This window comes from Mustela nivalis, assembly GCF_964662115.1.
Source record: "Mustela nivalis genome assembly, contig: HAP1_SCAFFOLD_2600, whole genome shotgun sequence".
NCBI lineage: Eukaryota > Metazoa > Chordata > Mammalia > Carnivora > Mustelidae > Mustela > Mustela nivalis.
The window spans coordinates 27,282-44,847 of NW_028134065.1; the positions used below are offsets into that span (position 1 = coordinate 27,282).

General features: G+C 39.1%; 1 long non-coding RNA gene across 2 annotated transcripts in view; it reads right to left on the reverse strand.

Moving 5' to 3' along the window:
- The window catches only part of LOC309858489, a 28,740-nt gene extending 12,802 nt beyond the window's left edge, over positions 1 to 15,938 (reverse strand). The window contains exons 1-2 of one of the 2 annotated variants that reach the window (XR_014308216.1): positions 15,585 to 15,726; positions 8,252 to 8,318 (exon numbers count right to left, since the gene is read on the reverse strand). This is a non-coding gene — a long non-coding RNA (uncharacterized lncRNA). Of the gene's footprint in view, positions 1 to 8,251; positions 8,319 to 15,584; positions 15,727 to 15,814 lie in introns of those variants that run through there. The other variant, XR_014308217.1, reaches the window with a different exon arrangement.
- Between the last annotated feature and the right edge of the window lie 1,628 nt (positions 15,939 to 17,566).

The following is a 17,566-nucleotide window of genomic DNA, read 5'->3' on the forward strand; positions in this document are numbered from 1 at the left end:
TGAGTGTGAAGTTCATGCCACCTGCTATGCTAAGACCAATAAATTCCTCTGTCTCTGATCCAGGAGTTCAGTGTCTTCTGCCAGCAGCTGGGAGCTGTGGTGGGGTAACTACAGTTAACCCTTGAACAATGCAGGGGTTTGGGGCACTGACACCCACGCAGCCAAAAATCCACATACAACTTTGGACTCTCCCCAAAAACTGAACTACTAATAGCCTACTGTTGACCAAAAAGACTTACTGATAACACAAACAGAATTAACCCATGTTTTGTATGTGATACTGTATTCTCACAATCAAGCTAGAGAAAAGAATGTTATTTAAAAAACCATATAGAAGAGAAACTACAGTACTGTATAATATTTACTGAAAAAAAAAATCCGTATGTAAGTGGACCCACACAGTTTAAACATTCAAAGGCCCACTGTACTTATTTTGCAAGCAGGGTGAAGTATCAGACCTCACAGTTCCTGACAAACACAAGTTTGACTACAAGAGCCAGCTTGCTGAGAACAGTACAGCAAAAGATTGGAACTTCTGACAGAACCACAGTACCAATCTTGGAGTATCTACTTCCAGATTTAGCACATGATTAAAACACACCCACCCAAGGGGCGCCTGGGTTCCTTCGTTGGTTAAGGGTCACACACTTGGTTTCGGCTCAGGTCATGATCGCAGGGTCGTGATTTTGAGCCCTGTGTGGGGCTTTGTGCTCAGGCAGAGTCTGTTTGAGACTCACGCTCCCTCTGCACCTGACCCCCCCAAACCCCAAAGCACACACACCCAATAAAATATATTCAGCTGATGAACACATTGTATCTAAAGTTATAAAAAATTTTTGTGAGATTCATTCATTTACATGATGAAAGCGAAGTCACCATTTGCTGATTTGAGTACCAAGAAAAAAAGTTTAGAATATCTATTTGAAGAGATGTTCTTTTACTTACCCTTCTCACACTTCCTGTAAAATCTATTATAGCTCAAGTTCAACTCTTAGGCAATCAGAAATTTTTAAAAATCTTAAAAAATTTTGATACATCAAAAGAGATCATTCTGCTTGAGAATATTTTTAGTTCGTGAGAAGCAACTTCCTCATCTTGTCCCCATGTCCTGTGATGCTAACCACTTTGGATTTCTTGGAGGTCCCCAACCCACCAGATGCTTGCCTACATTTACAAATATGAAAACTGTTTTCTCTTACTCTGATATTCTTACTTTCCTTGCTATCCTGGAGAAGTTCTCTCTATTCATTTAAGAGTCAGGTAAACTTATCTCCCTTTGTTTTGTCAAGTCATTCCCAGCCCAAATTATCTGCTCCTTCTGCTTTTCTCCATGTTATTTCACACACACTAGTGTTTCCATCCCATGTGTGTCACATTCTAACTTGTACATACAACTGTCTCCTCCATCATGTTTTGCCTTGTTTTAGAATTTTGCCTGTGTCATGTGTGGTTGCCTACTCCCACTCAACTCTTCATTGAACAAATAGTTATTGAGGAGCTGCTGTGTGCTAGCCACTCTTCCTGGCAATGGGAATATAGCTGCACAAAAGTCACATTGAGACATTTCCTTTGTAGAAATTACCTTCTAGTAAGAGTAGCAGACTAAAAACAATAAATCAGTGGAGAAATACAATAGCAAAACAAGTAGCTTGAGATTAGTGCTATGAAGAAAAAAACGCAAAATAATTCTGAAATAAAAAGTAATAAGAAAATCCAACTTGGATAGAGCAGCCAAGAAATGCTTTTCTGAGAAAGCGGCATTGCAGTTCTGACTTGTACGGTGAGAATGAGGGGGTCGTGAGAAAGGCCAAGAAACACACTCCGAAGCAGATAAACAGTGGAAAGGCTTGGGAAGGGTGCTTGGGGACAAGGTGTCTAGACGGTAGTGAGAAGGTGAAGAATTCTACAAGAAATATCAGAGAAATGGAGAGAGGAGGTGCATGAGTCATGGGAAGGGATTTAGAATTTGTTCTGAAAACAATGGGGAAAAAATCACTGAATGTTTCTGTTCAAAGGATGGATGTAATCTAATTTACATTGCTGAGAAATCTGGCTGCCTACTGTGAGCAAATTGTCTGAGCCCTGCCAGATGCTTGGAACAATGGTTCAGATCAAATATTACAGTGTCTTTGGCTAAGGCTGAAGTATGGCATGCAGGCAAGGGGATGGACTAGAAATCAGAAGTGCTCATGGACCGAGTGTGGTTGATGAGGGAAAAGGGGGTATTGGAAATAATCCATAGATTTTAAACTTGAACAAGTAGCTGAGTGATGGTGAGGAAATGGGAGAAGGCTGAATTTTTGAAGGAATATCAAGAGCCCGTTTCCCACATACTGGTTTTGAGAGAACCATTTAATATCCAAAATAAGATGTCAGAAAAGTAGATGGATATTAGAATCAGGATGTATTTCTGAAGAGAAATCTGGACTGAAGAAACAAATGTAATATATCTGTATCAGCAAACATTGTATTTAACATTATGGGTGAGACTGAATGGGATTCCTCAGAAAGATATTTCCATTTAAGAGGGAAAGATGTACCAGGACAGCAATTTCAGGCAAGGAAACAATAAGATGAGGAGTATTCGCTCATTTATGATCAATTAAAACATCTCCAAACCAAATCAAGAAGGAATCTTATCAAGTGACATACACTTAAATCTAGATGTAAGGTGCACGTCTGACGTTGTAGATTCACTGCTTCCAAGATGCTGACAATTCTTAAGGATAGTTGTTATAGTTCGCCTACTTTACATATAGCAAAACTGATCACATAGAGAAAAAACAACCCATACATGGTTGCATAATTAATAAAATAGAGAAGCCGGGCATTGAAGTCTAAGCTCTTTCTATTACACCACTGTCACAAAAAGTGTGTTTAATCTTCCTCATTATGATATTATAAACCAATGAAGTTAGGTTGATAAGTCCAGTTGTCCCCATTTTCTTATCAATGAAAAATAGGAGCCTCAAAAATATTTGACAATTTGTTCACGTTCACACTGATAATTAGTAGTGTCATGGCTAGTGTTCAAGTCTCAACTCTTCCACAAATACTCTCTTCCCCAGAGCCCATGAGGTCATGTTTCCTATCTAGTCTTGGTCATTATAAAGCAAATTTTAGTTTCTACATTTACCGGTTTTTTTTTTTAAATATTTATTTATTTGAGAATGAAAGAGCAAGCGTGAGTGGGGGTGTGGGGCAAAGAGAGAGAGGGAGAGAATCTCAAGCAGACTGGAGCCCTCCACGGGCTCAAGAGCCCACCCTGAGAACATTTCCTGAGCCAAAATCAGGAGTCAGACACTTAACTGAGCCACCCAGGCCCCCCTACATTTATTATCTTAAAACCCTTTAGTTATGTTAGTCCAGTTTCTTCATTTTCACTATCCTCTGCTTCCTTAATATTTTCTCCATCAAAAAGGCATTGGTGATCGCAGTATCTGTGGCAGCACAGGCTTTCAGGGAGCCCAGACCACTGGCATCGCTACTTACTATTATGTGCTAAGACAGACTTGAGCTTCCGGAACAATACTCATATTATTTTTATTATAAGATATGGCAACTTTACTTTTTTAAAGGGTAATAAATTTGAAGAAAATATAAGCACATATTTGAGTTTCTTACTTCTATCCTTAGACTTGCTATCTCTTAACTTTACAGAATCTTTAAAATTTTAATTGGTAATTCTCTATGTATTTAGAGATATATCTCAAATGACCTTGAGTTTTCCATTACCCTAAATCATATAAAAATATTCATTATCAAATAATGTAAATGAGTGGTAGTGAAAAGTACTTCTTCATTAAATCTATCAGCTAATACTCATTCATGTTCTAACTCAACTTCATTCACCACACACTGATATCTTGTTGGTCTTAGGCATATGGATCAGTACTTATTTCCAGGATTATTTCAATATTCTTTTCCTTTTCTTAAAGATAATTTGTAAAATAACTTCTTCAGATTCTATACGGTAATTTCCTTGTTAAAAAGTTTTATATTAAGCTTAATTCCTCTAGGTAAAGTTTATGATGTGCAAATTTGAAAGTAAAAAGACATAAATAGGGCGCCTGGGTGGCTCAGTGGGTTAAGCCACTGCCTTCGGCTCAGGTCATGATCTCAGGGTCCTGGGATCAAGTCCCGCATCGGGCTCTCTTCTCGGCAGGGAGCCTGCTTCCCTCTCTCTCTCTCTCTGCCTGCCTCTCCATCTACTTGTGATTTCTCTCTGTCAAATAAATAAATAAAATCTTTTTAAAAAAAAAGACACAAATAATGGGTAGTGGCAGAAAATTGTATGTGCTTATACAAAACATAGATACACATATTGCATAAAGTCAGTCACACCTTGCAAAGAACATGTGGTAATACTTTTTCTTTTAATATTAGCTCTTTTGTTTTAAAATATAGTATTTTTGTCTACTTAAGGAAATCTACTTTCATTACCATGATTCTTTCAATAACATTTTGCCTTTTAATTGACATGAAATATAAAATTGAAAAAAAAACACAAAAATATCCCAAGATGCATGTGCATACCTCTAAAGAATCTTGAAATTTTTTTTAATCCTCCCAACTTTTCTTAATTAGTTCATACTTAGAAATCCTGTCACAGCTTTCCTTGTCTACACACCTGGGATTTATATTCTCCCTCCTAAGACACCATCACAAATGAAAACATTGTTTTTGGTTCCAAATGCATATTCAACAGCTGTTGAGGAAATTAGAAATGTGTGTTCATTTACGAAGTCTTAACACACTCAGACTTCAGCTTAGTAGTGTAACAAATTGAAAAAAGTCCAAACTGTAAGACCCGCGGATCCCCTTACCCAAGAATTCAACACTGCCACAGGATGCAAACAGCAAGAGGTTCTTTATTGTAGCGCGGGCGCCTGCCGGTGGTCAGCAGCTCCGCAGGCGCCCGCGCTACAATAAAGAACCTCTTGCTGTTTGCATCCTGTGGCAGTGTTGAATTCTTGGGTAAGGGGATCCGCCGGTCTTATATTTGGAGGTTCCACCGAGATCATCGGACTCCTGCCCAAGGATCCAACCGACTCTCACCGGGAGGTAAGCTGGCCAGCTTTTAAGTCTTACAAAACTACAAAGTTCTACAAAAGATCACACTGAGCCAAGAATGAATTTATTTAGAGAAGAGGGGAATGGGACACTAATTGCTTAATCTTCCTGAGAAAAGGACAGTTTACCTTTGGCAAATACTGAAGAAAAGTATATATTTATTAAACTGTTTTTTATTGACCTTTTGTCCCTTCAGATCACACCATTCAAAGTTGACCTCTGTCTGACAATTGAAATGTCCTTCTAATGAAATTCACCTGCTCTCAAATATTAAAAATTCCCTTTCATGATAAATTTCCTTTCATGAAGTCACCAGCCACCGAATTGGCCAAAGCCAACAGTTCTAATAGGTCTGTTTACAGTGTGCGATCCAAATAAAAGTGCCCTGGTTATGGGCCTTGAGGTTCCAGCCCTGTGAGTTTCCCAATCCAATCTGGGAAGAGCAGACGCTGCAGTCATTTCAATCACTGCGGTCATGTAGACCCAGCCTCGTTCTAAATTTCCTCAAGTGCTTTCATCACATGTGTTTGGCAAACTGACAACTCAGAATAGATACAATATTCATTTGTGTCTTCTCAGTGGTGCAGATGGAACAGGGCTATGAATGGAGGTCCTTGAAATTAGTATATTGACACTCATCTATTCCTGGAAGTATTATTTTCCTCTCTATTAATCTCAGGAAAATATCTAACTGTGCTTTGTATGAGGTCATTCACAAAGATATTCTCTGTTTTTGTTTTCTTCTTTTTTTTTTTTTTTAACATTTTTAGTGGGCCATTAGATTCAGGAGAACCTAAATTTCTTGTTCTCATATTAAAATAAAAATAAGGGACGCCTGGGTGGCTCTGTTGGTTAACATCTACTTTCGGCTCAGATCACAGTGCTAAGATCCTGGGATCGAGCCCCACATTGGGCTCCTTGCTAACCAGAGAGCCTGCTTCTCTTTCTGCTGTTCCCCCTGCTTGTGCTCTCTGTCTTTGTCAAATAAATAAAATCTTAAAATAAAAAAGAATAGTGAAGACTTATCATGAGCCCCTATAAGGCTTTCAACTGCCTTCCAACTGCCGGCCTCACCTTTTGCTTCTTCAACTTGCAGGACTCAAACCTAATAGAAGTTTCAGCCTCCATGTGACCCTTCATATGCTATGGCTTCAAATCCTGGCTATGATTGGGGCACCTGGGTGGCTCAGTTGGATAAGCATCAGACTCTTCTTTTTTTTAAGATTTTTTTTTTTTTTTTTTTTTTTGGACAGAGCGACACAGCAAGGAGGAAACAGAGCAGGGGGAGTGGGAGAAGGAGAAACAGGGTTCCCACTGAACAGGGATCCTGATGTGGGGCTGGATCCCAGGACCCCAGGGATTATGACCTAAGCCAAAGGCAGACACTTAACGACTGAGCCACGCAGGCGCCCCAAGCATCGGACTCTTGATTTCAGCTCAGGTCATGATCTCAGGGTCCTGAGATTAAGCCCCTCATGGGGCTCTGAGATGGGCATGCAGCCTGCTTGGGATTCTCTCTCACCCTCAGCCCCTCCCCCTACACTCCCACCAGTTCTCTCTCTCTCTCTCTCAAAATAAATAAGTAAGTAAGTAAATAAATAAATAAATAAAACTGGTTATGATTTAAAAACAAATGGTGCCCTCAACATACTCATTATATTGCTGTCAAACATAAAGCAATGCATGATGGATCCCTCAGAAAATGTGCCTCTAAGTTTACTTTTTCTAAAAAAATTTAAATCTTATGGCCCCATCCCCCACTTCCCTCTCCCTCTCTCTTTCTCTCTCTCTCTCTCTCTCTTTCAAATAAATAAGTCTTTGGGGGCACATGAGTGGCTCAGTGGGTTAATCATGGTTTTGGCTCAAGTCATGATCTCAGAGTCCTGAGACTGAACCCTACATCAGGCTCTACACTTGCATGGAGTCTGTTGAAGAGTCTCTCTCCTTCCTCTCCCTCTTTCTCTGCCCCATGCCCCACTCCCACCAGCTAGCTTACACTCTTTCTCAAATAAATAAAATCTTCTAAAAGTTAATTAATATGAATTGTTTTTCCATATAAATCATCCTTTCTGAAATATTTGTGCCCCTGATATTAAAGAACTTCCATGGAAAATTAAAATAATTCTACATGTTCCATGTGAGTATCCACTTGCAAGCTAAAGGCTGTTTAGCTTGTCTAAAAGAGAAAGCAAATCTTAAAATCAATATTCCTTCCTTAAACTTCAAATATTAGAAAATTCTAATTACATGAAAAACTGAATGTTTGACATCATTATATTTAGAAAACTTTAATCTCAGAACTCTGAAATCCATTTTTAAAAACAAAAATAAAGTTGTTGCCTACTCACTAATTTCTTATTTAAGTAATAGAGTTTAGAAAACCAAATCTGGTACATTTCTTTTCATTATTTTTGTTTCACAAGGACAAAATGTAAAAATCTATATGAATTTTAAGTGCAAATCACTGGTCACTCTTATAAAAAAATTTTGTTGAGTAATATTTATAATTGAGTTTGAAGGCAAATAATACATTTATCCATTAATATTCCACCTAAGCATAGTTCTAAAAATATTTTATTGTAAATAAATGGATACTTAAACTACTTATAGAAGTAGTTTTTGTCAAGTTTTGGTATCTGATGCCAAGTGAACAAAGATGGCAAACCCTACCCCCTCCCCTAGTTTTTTATATATTTTCTTTGTATGGTTCCTAGTCTTAAAGATTACATGTACATATACATTCACACACACACAAAGACACACACACATACACACACACTCACATATTTTAGGTTCCTAAGAATCTGTAAGGAGAACAACAGTAAGTTAATGTAAGTTACTGGTATATAGGCCTCTGCCAACTATAAGAATAAAACATTCCTTATTTAGAAAAATATATATTTCTAGGTCAATATGCAAATGCCATTTGAAAGCATTTTGTTTTTTAGAATAAGTTGTTTCTCTTCAGTGGTTTTACAAATATCAGCTGTGTTTGTATAATATGTTTGCAAGCAAACCAAATTTATGGGCCAAAGTAGACTTGTAAAATTATATCTATATATGAATCTTAAATTTGATTCAATAAGCACACAGGTGGTTCCTGCAGGTGGTAATGTCTCAACCATGGAAGCTCTTCAAATGTCTCCAATTGTCTCAATATGTTACCCTCTTGCCTTACCATCCCTGAATGTACATCCTGAACAGGTGTATATGACAGGTGTGAGAAAGGCTGGAGATTGTCGGACCTAGAGAGGATCCAAAAACAGAAAACTCTATTAGTAATGCAGTTAGATCAGACTTCCCACTTCATCATAAGAATAGAATAAAATCAAATATTTAACAATCATTCTATTTGTAACCCTGAATTAGCCAAATTGACCAATTCTTTCATTTATAAAAAATGTCACATTTTATAGAAACAAGTTACACTCTCAACACCAGACTGTGTGTAATTAAGCTATGAATTGTTCACGTATCTTTAGTGAAGTGTTAGGTTTTGATAAATTTCAGTTTAGAAAAATGAGCTTAGTCCTCTGATTTTAGAAAATGTCATCAAACCTTGACCAAGTCTTATTATTCTTTGAAAGTGAAACATCCTGAAGCCTGTCACTTATTCGGGTAGCATCAGCTATCTTGTTCAAAGATCCAGCAAAGACAGCTGAGTTGTATAGATTGCCGAGTCTGAATGAGGATGTGAGCAAAATACGGTGCTTCCAGTGAGATTTCAGCCCTTCCAATTATCTAAATGTTTCTGTTTTAGGTACCAGAAAGAGGTCAGAACAAGCTTATTCACTGAAACCTCTCGAGTGCAGAGGTGTTAGTTTCCTGCCCTTATGACTCTAGCAAATATAATAGTTGCATGATTCTCACTTAGTATGAAAAGAATGATGCAGATATCATCTTGGTACTAGCTGTTCTATTGACAAGTGCACAAGCCTTTAACTTAGCTCTAATTGTCATTAGAAATAAAATTATTCATACTCTAATCCAATAAATGACTAATCACTAGATTTTTCATATGTATTCACAATAATGGTCTTTTTCCCAAAGTCACAAATGTCTTATTTTACATGCTAGATGCAACTGAAATGTAAAAATGACTAGCTGATTCATGAAGAACAGTAGAGATTACTTGGGCAAGATGTTTTTCTTACTGCTATTTGAAGTGGTTTAAAAAGCAACTAAGCTTCTTGGGAAACCCTGCCTTTCAGCAGGTTCCTTAGTCCATCTGTGACCCATGAACTATTGAAGATGCAAACTTTAAAAAAAGGATAGGAAGATGAATTGAATCTCAACATTAATTTATTCATTCTTATGTAGAAATGTATCACTATATATCAGTCAGACTAAATGGGATTCTCCAGGCATGGTAAAGCACTGTCACAAGATATATTTTATGAAAAGTAAATGTCATTCCCTCTGACATAAACCTTCACTCCATTTCTTGAAATTAGTTATATATGTGATTATGTACATAAATATCATTTTTGTCTATTTAGACCCCACACAACATAAAGAGCATATGTTAATGATTGGGATTTTAAGAGACCTGAAATCGCTGTCTATAATTGTAAGGCACATAACTAGAGGTGCCTCCACAGGGTGCGACCCAGATTAAAGATGGCGCTGGCTTGCCCTCTCTTCTGGCCAACAAGGCGCCAATTTCACAGTTTCGGTTCCTGAAACCTATGGCACTTCCTCCTCTCGCCCAACACGCCTTACCCAGCAACTGCTACTTGGCATAATCTTATTGGCTCTTCCCCCTCTGTCCTCACTTCCCTTCTGCTGCTCTATATAAGGTGTGCCCCCGCACAATAAAGTGAGATCCTGCTTCGACAGATCCCCCCGAGCCCGGTGTCTTCTGTGGGTGCGTTCCGGGTTCGTGACACTCGCCATCCCGCTTAGCCCCAAGGAGAGGCCTCCGGCTGGCCCAGGCGCCTCCTCCCCTCAGCGGGGAGCCCAACATATAATCTGTAATCAATATAAAATTTTTTATCTCCAAACTTTCTAATATTCTCTATTGATCCTCACATAAAACTTTCTTCATATCCTTTATGATTCTCAGAGGCTGTTCTGCACCATTTCATGTTTCCATACATTATGCCTATCACAACTCCATACAGTGCTTTCATAATTTTTAAAACATGATTAACTTTTTTTTTATTTATTTTATTTATTTATTTGACAGACAGAGATCACAAGTAGGCAGAGAGGCAGGCAGAGAGAGAGAGAGGAGGAAGCAGGCTCCCTGCGGAGCAGAGAGCCCGATGCGGGACTCCATCCCAGAACCCTGAGATCATGACCTGAGCCGAAGGCAGCGGCTTAACCCACTGAGCCACCCAGGCGCCCAACATGATTAACTTTTTAACTTTGTTTTTTAAATTCTTATGAGAAATGACTAGAATTGTAATGTTTCCCTGATGTCATTCCTATAAAAATAATGGGTCACAATCACCGGAAAACAATCCATAATGATGCAATTAGACAAAGAAATGTCTGAGCAGAATCTACATTAGAATGAACATAAGACAAAAGAGTCAAGCCTGGCCGCACCCAAAGGACAAGCTATGTGAGGAACACACCTGAATAACTAACATAGACAAAATCGTGTAAGCACTGGAGGCAAAGCTATATTTTTACCTTTGATGGGTTGCCGGATTAATAAAAGTAATTTCACAAAGTTTACTATGGGGTTTCTATGAAGAACAGATTGGAGGTATGACATAAAACTTCTTTGATTTCTACATGACCTCTTGATGTGTTTGTTTCTGTTTTCCCCGTAGCTTTCAAACCCTGACTCCAGCACACAAAGACATACCCTGTCCATCTTCCCTGCTGTGTTTTTTCTTCATAATACCTATCACATCCAACACATGTACATACCCATTCATTTGTTAAACATATGCCCTCTATTAGATCATAGTTTCCATAAGGTAAGACATTTTTATCTTTATTTTTTCCCATTGCGGTAATTCCAGAAACCAGAATGTTCTCTAGCAAACAGTAAAATACAATTAATAGTAGTCAAATAACAATAAGCATGAATTAATGACTGATTTAAGATAGAAATATTCAAATGTTTTATTATTTTTAAAAAACTGCAGTAACTATATACCAGATATGATCTAAGGAAATATATAATTATATCCAAGAATATCAAAGTGATGAAGTTTTGGAATACTGGTGAGGTTTGGTGGGGTGAGGTCTAGAGCCAACAACCAAGAAAGAATTCTTGAGACATTTTTGGTGCAAAATGGTGGTTTTATTAAGGCACAGGGACAGGACCCATGGGCAGAAAGAGTGGCTGCTGTGAGGTGTGGCTGGTTAGATATTTGGGAGTTGGGGAGGTGAGAACAAAGGGGGTGTCCAAAGGACTGTCCTATGTCCTATGACTCTCGGGATACTGGAGGCTTAGTGATCGTCAAGCCAAGGCTCTTTTTCCCTCTAATGAGGCACTAACATGAAGACAGTTGGGAGTTTCCCGGAGGAATGTTATATTCCTCCTTTCACACATCCTTGTCCATGGGCTACAGGTTCAAATGAATTTCAATCTTATTTACATTTCCTTCTGCCTCAGCCTCCCTCAATTTCTTGAAGGGGAGGGTGACGTTAGGGCTCCAGGAAACATGGGTCTCTGGTAAGAAAGCTTTTTCCTTGTAAATCACGAAGACATTTGCAAACTGAGGGACACTCCAGTCCTGTGGGACAGTGATCTTTATCACAGTGATCTCTAGAAACCATTTGTTTTTCCCTTAACCAGTCTGGAATGCCTGAGGAATGTCACACACATCACATGAGGGTGTGGTGTAGAGTGCCAACTTCTGCTTTACCCTCAGCTGGCCTTCTGCTCCCTCATCCAAAGTTTCTAGAAAAAGGGATTTTTAACCTTTTGGAGGATATATGGATTTATGTGTAGGGGCTGTAAAATATCTTTATTGTTGGGGTTAATGTAGAGTATGAAATCGTCCATAGTACCTGGCTTGCTGAATTGTAACACAGAGGCTGCTGCAGGAGATGGACAGTTTCAGAGAAGGGCATAGGCCTTTCGAATGTCAGGCCTGGCAACCCTCTACCTGAGGATGCCTGCAGGAAGTTGCCTCCCCTGCAGCTTTCTTAGCCCAGACAGCTGCCATGTGATCTAAGAGATGTAGGCATTGTCCCCTAAAGCTATGTTTAGCAGCATAGAACAAGTGAACCCCACCTTGTGTCTTTCCCGTATACAGACTCTTCTGTTTTCTGTAAGACCCCTTGCTACACATCACTTGCTTGAGAAACAGAGTAATAAAGATTTGTGATTATCCAGAAGCATGAGTAAAGGTGGGAGCAAAGAAGAGGAAAGGGTCTTTGTCTCTGACTGTTGACCCCGCCCCCCGCCTCCTGTCTTTCACAGCAAAGTCGGGAATAATCTTCCACCCGTGGGTGCAGGGATTGCTGGGCATTCCGTGCATTTATACAGAGTTAAAGCTGAATTCTGAGCAAGAAGTTATTCAATTTTATGAACAACCGTAAATGACAAAATAAAATTTAGTGTTTATATTCTATTTTTTTTTCCTTCTGTTGAGTAACAATGTATGCTAACTCCATTGGAACTTACACAAGTATTAATACATAAGAAAATAATCCCATATTACTCCACAGGTTAAAATAAACCACACCTACCATTTTGGCACATGCATTCAGGCCTTTAAAAATAATTTTGGGGGCACCTGGGTGGCTCAGTCATTAAATATCTGCCTTCAGCTCAGGTCACGATACCAGGGTCCTGGGATCAAGCCCCACGTCAGGCTCCCTGCTCAGGGGAAACCTGCTTCTCCCTCTGCCTCTCCCTTTGCTTCTGCTCCATCTTTCACTGTGTGTGTCTCTCTCTGTCAAATAAATAAATAAAATCTTGTAAAAAATACCAATAATTGTGAAAATATAGTTGTAATCCAACAGCATTAAAAATGTTAGTATATTTATTTTCCTTTCTATGTATTTTATATAGCATTATCATTAGCCTTTCAAAGATCATTAAAAACTCAGTATTTCCATCTAATTATATTCTTTATATTGTTCAAAAAATATTGTGGTTTCTTATGAATGTTGGCAAGTTCAAAGGTTTTAAAATTTTTTCAAGTTACTCATTTAGTCAAAGTTGTGGAAAGTATTTTTGGAACTCCTACTATGTGTCAGACACTCAGCTGTGGTGATCACTGAATAAAACCAGCATGGGTCTTGCACACAGAGAGCATGTTTTCTTATGAAAACGGAGCAAACATTAAACAGTAAACAATGAAAGAACATATTATAATTATGTATATGAAGGCAGAGATAGATCCATGAGTTGTAACTAGGGAACCATATTATATGTCCTTGTAAATATAGATTTCATAATAAAAGTAAAGAGGCTTCCAATATACATATACACTTTTTTATAAACTTATTATATATATGTATATATATATAGTGCTATTTATATATTTAAAAAAGGAAAAAAGAGAAATTCACTAAAGTATGGACATGTGGTTATATGAACATCAGCATTTTAAGACCATTAATAGTATGTATTAAAATATTATTAGATCTGGTAATGCTAGGAAAAATGATAATTTGTGATGAACATCATGAGCATTTTATTTTTTTAAAGATTTTATTTGTTTATTAATAAAAGTAGGTACAAGTACATAGAGAGGCAGCCAGAGGGAGAGAGAGAGGAGGAAGCAGGCTCCCTGCTGAGCAGAGAGCCCGATGCAAGGCTCAATCCCAGGACCCTGGGATCGTGACCTGAGCCGAAGGCAGAGATTTTAACCCACTGAGCCACCCCGGTGCCCCAATCATGAGCATTTTAAAGTGAAATTGTACTTCAACAGGAATTTTCTTAATGTGTAATCCAGTTATTGCACTCATATCTATTCTCTTGTCAAAGGTAACACTTTTTAGAATATTCACATACAATTTCTGTATAATAATATGATTCTAAGACTTATTTTTCAAAATGAGCACATTTTTTTATCATTTCCTCAAGTACCTTCTGATGTTCAAACAGGGAAGGCTCTCGGTTCTGTTCGGAGATCCATGAGGCAGAACCTTCAGGGGCAGTTGGCTTTTTTAAGGGGTCAGACATAGAGGGGTCAGGTCTAAAGAGTTTGACAGATTCCTGTCCAAATCCTTCCCTTTTTAAAGGGATTGAAACTGTGTTGGGTCGCTGCAGACCTCCTCTGCTTCTGCTCCTTATCAGTTCTGGGGTGTCAGCTGACATGGGTCCCCATTGTATATCCATAGCATTGGAGATCTCCTAGCTGTAGTACATTAACTGCTTGCGTCATTGCTTGACACAGGTTCCTGCTTGACATGAGAGACTCCATTTTGCTCTCTACACCACCCCAAGAATTTTTTTTAAGGCGAAAATAATATAACCCACTAAAATTATATACCCACTAATATATATATATGGATAATATATACCCACAAATACAAATATATATTATATATATTACATATATGTAAAATATATACCCACTAAATATATTATTAAAAATAATATAACCCACTAAACGTTTCTCTCAGATCAGAGTTAATGTGCTAGTTCAAGATGCCCTTTAAAATTCCCCAACTGTATTAAGGTCTGTGATTTTAACAAGGAGTAGTATTTCAAGGCATTTCTGCATTTCTGCAACTACATTAGGGTTATGCACCCCTTCCTCCAACTCTGTACCCTCTCATTTCTTCCTCTCACCCTTGCCCAGTTTATGATTTTTGTAACATTGTTAAACATTGATATGAATGCAGGTTAAATATTTAAATAGATTCAAGTTCTTCTCCAACGCGAATACTAAGAATGTATGCATCATAGTAGAACCATCTGAAAATACATGTATCCCATTACTTGAAACAGCAAAAAATTATCCCAGGATGGGTCACATACAGGTTAAAGACATTCATTCTTTACCTGCTTAACTGCAGGATGACAAACAAATCTAAACATCATGCAAAAGTCCCAAAATTCTGAATCTGTCTTCCAAGCGGTTGAGACGGTTTTATACCCTGATGCTTTCTTCTTTGCTTACATGCATCTGACTGGCTAGGATATTTGTAAGCAATACTAGGGTTCTCTTGCAACCCCAGTCTCCTCTTCCTCTTTTCAAGCCTCTGGCTGGCATCTCACACAGCTCGAAAGGGGCATCTTTGGAGGTAAAGCCTCCCCAGCGATTCCCAAACGGATTCCCATTAGAAGGAGGTCCCTGCTCTACAAGGCTGATCACGTTCTCGACCTGGTGCAGAATAAAACACTCTCTGGTTCAACTCTTAGGGGCTGGGAGCACAGCCATCAGAGACCTAAACTTTGCACTGCTTGGCTGCGGAACCGGCAGGAACCCGCGGCCAAGAAGCGCCACCCCCTCTCGGGTGGACACCGAGGGGAGCGCTCGGGTCTCAGCTCCTCCTGCTTCTCCCCCCACCTCCAGAAAATGGGAAACAGAAGAATAAAAAGCCAACTTGAAAGTGCGTCTCATATAAGCCAAAGGGTTCCCAACCTCACTCTTTGTTTGAACTTCAACCTTGTATTCCAAGCTCCAGCTCCAAGTTGAAATCCAGCTGTGTTTCCCCCACCCCACCTCCCCAGGTAGAGCTGCGGAGAAATCGCCAGGCTCGGTCGCCGGTTGCTAGCCCTCTGCTGAAAGCGTCCTTGGCGGCGCAGCCTCGCTGACCAACTGTCTCCCTCACAAGCTGGAGTTTCAGGCTCCATACAGCAGAGCGCACTTACCTAACAGCGTAGGGCTGGGCTTGACTGGAGTAGACTAGGTTAAGAAGGAAAGATCTGACTGCACTGAAAGTTGCGTTTTCTGTGTGTGTGTGTGTGTGTGTGTGTGTGTGTGTGTGTGTATGTGTGTGTGTGTGTGTGAGTGTGTGTGTGTGTGTGTGTGTGTGTGCGCGCGCGCGCATGTTTATCCCCCACCCCCTTCCACCCCTGCGCAATAGCACCAGTCCTCAGAGGAATCTTGAATTGGTGAATTATGCCAAGCCCTCATTTCTGAAACTAGAGTCGCGGCAACTGATGGCACTTGTCAGGCAGGACGACCAGACTAGGAAGGAGAGACACCTGTCTGTAGAAACTAGGGACAGGTGAGGGGCGCCTAGTGGTGCGGACCACAGTCTCAGCCCTGCTCTGATGGGCTGGTGGTGGGAGCCGAGGGGGGAAGCCCTTGAATACTGAGACTGGGGGCTGGGGTGACGCTGCAGCTGGAGTACTTTTGTGTCTGGAAACTAAATGGGCTTTTGAATTAAAAAAAATAATAATAATTAATTAGGTCTCCGCGTCAGCCATCAATGAGGACAGGGATAGTTCTTTCTGAGAAATTAAAAAGAGGGAGAAAAGGAAAAAAGAAAAGGAGGATGAAGGAATAAAAGACATAAGGAAGGAAAGTTTAAACAATACGTTCTCACCTCCATCCATCCCAATAAAAAGAAAATGTAGAAACCAGGAATTTGTTCGTATGGGGGCTGGCAGGGGAGGGAGTGTCACAGAGGAAACCCTAAAACCTTAGTATGCATTTGAGATTACAATACGCGTAGCCTTGACATTTAATTAATGCCATGCCCTTGTCAGTATGTGAAGTAAAAGCTGAGACTTAAGTGTTCTTCAACATACATATACTTAAAGGGGAAGTGATAATCATAACTGTCAGGTAAACCCATTAAAAAATGTTCATAAAAGCAAAATATTAATATTGACATATTAATATTGACATATTAGCATACCTATTAAAAGTTGAGTCTGGGAGTTAAACAAGTGTGAAGAGTGAGGCAATTAAATTTTTCATACAAAATCTGTCCCTGATTTCCAGTTTATTGGAACCAAGATAATCAGTACTTCCTTCCGATAGCCCTCGTCCTCTGAAATGAGCACTCTGTGTCCAATTAGCTGTTCACCAGCTAAATTCACAAAATCAGAAGTGTACTAAATATGATGCCTGAATTGAAATACAATGTCCAAAACAATGTGTTCCTGTGTGATCTGGGTTATTGTAAGAAAAAAGTGGTGCGTTTAAACTCCCACTCTTCTTACCATCAAGTGGCTTCTAGTGCTTAATGTCCTGCTAAACCCATAAAAATACATTTACAAAAATCTTCCTTCAGTCATGCAATTACTTCCAATGAACAAATGCTGGCCTGAACAACCTTGTGAAGATAAGAGACTAGTGAACCTTCTCAAATGCTGAAACTGTCGCAAGGTTTCTTTAAGCTTACTGTTAGATAAACATATAAAATTTGACCTTTCAAATGGCACAGGAATGTGTGCCAAGAAGCACTGATGGGATGGGGAGGGATGGTTAATGTTTCCTATAACTTGTTATATAAAGGAGGACAGAAATAAATAATGTAAAAGGTGATGGGATAATTCATTACGTGGGCTCTATCTTAGTAGCACAATTGCAACTAATATACTAATTAATGAACGGTTGTGTAGATCTTTGAGTTCTGAAGGTAACAAAAATATCTTAAAAATGAGATATTG